General features: G+C 41.7%; 1 long non-coding RNA gene across 1 annotated transcript in view; it reads right to left on the reverse strand.

Moving 5' to 3' along the window:
- Window positions 1-303: 303 nt before the first annotated feature.
- The window catches only part of LOC118408024, an 11,745-nt gene continuing 8,061 nt past the window's right edge, over window positions 304-3,987 (reverse strand). Inside the window, exon 3 of the long non-coding RNA XR_004830235.1 lies at window positions 304-403. This is a non-coding gene — a long non-coding RNA (uncharacterized LOC118408024). The remainder of the gene's footprint in view (window positions 404-3,987) is intronic.

A 3,987-nucleotide genomic window follows, 5' to 3' on the forward strand; every position in this document is an offset into this window, starting at 1 on the left:
GGGTTATCGACTTCACCTTCGTTTTCCCGACCCCTAACCACCTACCAAATATCATCAGGATCCAACGAAGGCTTCTTGAGCTATGCTGTTGACACGCACACCCACAGACACACAAACACGCCCAAAACATAACCTTAGCCATTCTGGCAAAGGTAAAAACATCTGCATATCCGTCAGCCTATTACTTCGGCGTACATTCGGGGAACAATTTACTGTGAAACAGAAGTTTTAATAATTATAAGTGCATTTTTTCTTTACAAAATATGTTTCAAACGTCCCTTAACGTAAACAAGATTTACGTACGGGTATACTCAAAATAAGTACTCGTCGTCACACCAGCACCCCGTGAAGCACCCCGTGGTGACGTCAGGGTGAATGCTGGGGTCATGTGAACACGGGACACCTGGAAACCAACATAGATTTAGTTCTTCCAGTGACTGTGTAAATACCCTGGCGAAACGGAGATGCATTGCATCAGTTCAATGCTTTTCTTTAATGCTTATACTAATAACCATAGTAAGTGGTCATCGTCTGTTTAAACTTTCGTCTTACGTGTACTGCCATTCTTTGTCAATTTACGTGTATCGCTATAGTGTGTTTACAGCTTTGCTTGTGTCCCCAGACTTAGATGATTAGAAATAAAGTCAAGGGACTTTGAATCAGGTTCCGAAACAATGTAACGCATGAAATATTTAGGGCTTTTATAAATTTCATGCAATTGACTAAAACATAAACATTGACATATGCATGATATTGTTTATCATTGACTAACATACACATTCCTATCATAACTCATTAGGCGGTTTTGCAGTTTTTACAAAAATATGCAAATAAGTTCTTCATTAGCATATTTGGTATCTACTTATAGTCCACCTATCAAAAATGTTACATTTATATTTATTCCAGTTCTTGAAAACAATGGAACTATACAGTTTTCTCATTAATCATGGAAATTAATTTCTCATTTGCATAATAATTACATCATTATGAACATCTTTGCCTAAGCTACCAGCATGCTTAAAATGATGTCAATCCGTCATTCCTCTCTTTGAAATGTCTTGACAAAAACGCCCCTGCAGTTTGAAACTTACATATTAGGGGCTAAAACTTGCTCCAATTTGTCATGATAATTAAAGCTACCTACCACAAAAATTTCAAAACCATATGATGTCAGGGACAAGAGACACATTGAGAAAACTGCTGTTACAATATATTCTAACTAATTATGCAAGTGTAATGCAATTGCATAATTAGTATTTTGTTTTGTAAAACATTGTCTAAGGTACCTAAATACAAAAAAAATGAAGATCCGATGTTTCCTTTATGAGTTATTCTCCTCAGAATTTTTTTTACAAAAATTCCGCTGCTTTCCCAAAACTAGCTGCTAGGGGGCCCTAACTTGAGCCACCTCTTTTGAAGCACAAGAGGTATCTAACACCTAAAAACCGGGATAATAGCTTGGTCGGAACACGAGATAGAAAATCGAAAGTTGCGAGAAGGGGTTGCACGAGCAACCTCCATGGAGGAGCTCCACAGAGCTGACCTCCATGGAGGTTGCTCGTGCAGACCTCCAGCTCCACCGAGCGAGCTATGCGCTATGAATACAAACACTTGGTTCTCGTCACCTTCATGGACTTTTTAGTACTACATGGAGGAGCTTCTCTCGTAGAGGACAAACAACCGGACTGAACTAGCAGCTGTACGCAAAACATGCTACACGGGCTATGAATGTAAACATTTGGATCACGTCACCCAAAACAAATTGGTCTTAGCGCTCTATACGGTAACAGAGGGCTGTTTGAGTAGCACTCTACGGGTTATGAATGTAAACACTTGGTTCACGAAACCCAAAACAAATCGGTCTTAGGGCTCCATACAGAGATACTGTAAACAACAAACACACAGAGCCGATAGCTGATCGAGCAGCTCCACGGGCTATATGAATGTAAACACTTGGTTCACGTCGCCATCAACAAATCGGTGTTTAGGGCTCTATACAGGGATACTGTAAAACAAAACACACGGAGCCGATAGCTGATCAAGCAGCTCCATGGGCTATATGAATGTAAACACTTGGTTCACGTCACCATCAACAAATCGGTGTTTTGGGCTCTATACAGGGGTACTGTAAACAACAAACACACAGAGCCGATAGCTGATCAAGCAGCTCCACGGGCTATATGAATGTAAACACTTGGTTCACGTCACCATCAACAAATCGGTGTTTAAGGCTCTATACAGGGAAACTGTAAAACAAAACACACGGAGCCGATAGCTGATCAAGCAGCTCCACGGGCTATATGAATGTAAACACTTGGTTCACGTCACCATCAACAAATCGGTGTTTAGGGCTCTATACAGGGATACTGTAAACAACAAACACACGGAGCCAATAGCTGATCAAGCAGCTCCACGGGCTATATGAATGTAAACACTTGGTTCACGTCACCATCAACAAATCGGTGTTTAGGGCTCTATACAGGGATACTGTAAACAACAAACACACGGAGCCGATAGCTGATCAAGCAGCTCCATGGGCTATTTGAATGTAACAACTTGGTTCACGTCACCATCAACAAATCGGCGTTTAGGGCTCTATACAGGGGTACTGTAAACAACAAACACACGGAGCCGATAGCTGATCAAGCAGCTCCACGGGCTATATGAATGTAAACACTTGGTTCACGTCACCATCAACAAATCGGTGTTTAGGGCTCTATACAGGGATACTGAAAACAAAACACACGGAGCCGATAGCTGATCAAGCAGCTCCACGGGCTATATGAATGTAAACACTTGGTTCACGTCACCATCAACAAATCGGTGTTTAGGGCTCTATACAGGGATACTGTAAACAACAAACACACGGAGCCGATAGCTGATCAAGCATCTCCACGGGCTATATGAATGTAAACACTTGGTTCACGTCACCATCAACAAATCGGTGTTTAGGGCTTTATACAAAGATATTGTAAACAACAAACACACGGAGTCGATAGCTGATCAAGCAGCTCCACGGGCTATATGAATGTAAACACTTGGTTCACGTCACCATCAACAAATCGGTGTTTAGGGCTCTATACAGGGATACTGTAAAACAAAACACACGGAGCCGATAGCTGATCAAGCAGCTCCACGGGCTATATGAATGTAAACACTTGGTTCACGTCACCATCAACAAATCGGTGTTTAGGGCTCTATACAGGGATACTGTAAACAACAAACACACGGAGCCGATAGCTGATCAAGCATCTCCACGGGCTATATGAATGTAAACACTTGGTTCACGTCACCATCAACAAATCGGTGTTTAGGGCTCTATACAGGGATACTGTAAACAACAAACACACGGAGCCGATAGCTGATCAAGCATCTCCACGGGCTATATGAATGTAAACACTTGGTTCACGTCACCATCAACAAATCGGTGTTTAGGGCTTTATACAAAGATATTGTAAACAACAAACACACGGAGTCGATAGCTGATCAAGCAGCTCCACGGGCTATATGAATGTAAACACTTGGTTCACGTCACCATCAACAAATCGGTGTTTAGGGCTCTATACAGGGATACTGTAAAACAAAACACACGGAGCCGATAGCTGATCAAGCAGCTCCACGGGCTATATGAATGTAAACACTTGGTTCACGTCACCATCAACAAATCGGTGTTTAGGGCTCTATACAGGGATACTGTAAACAACAAACACACGGAGCCGATAGCTGATCAAGCATCTCCACGGGCTATATGAATGTAAACACTTGGTTCACGTCACCATCAACAAATCGGTGTTTAGGGCTTTATACAAAGATATTGTAAACAACAAACACACAGAGCCGATAGCTGATAGCGGATTATCGCAAATGACAAGCATTCACAGAACAACGAGTGGGTATCTTTTTTGTACGATAACATTTGAAACAAAAATGCTGATTTAGTAAGAACTTATGTAAGCAGGCCCCTAGCCTGTTTGATGTAATGACGGC

Source organism: Branchiostoma floridae, unplaced genomic scaffold (assembly GCF_000003815.2).
Source record: "Branchiostoma floridae strain S238N-H82 unplaced genomic scaffold, Bfl_VNyyK Sc7u5tJ_1542, whole genome shotgun sequence".
Classification (NCBI taxonomy): Eukaryota; Metazoa; Chordata; class Leptocardii; order Amphioxiformes; family Branchiostomatidae; genus Branchiostoma; species Branchiostoma floridae.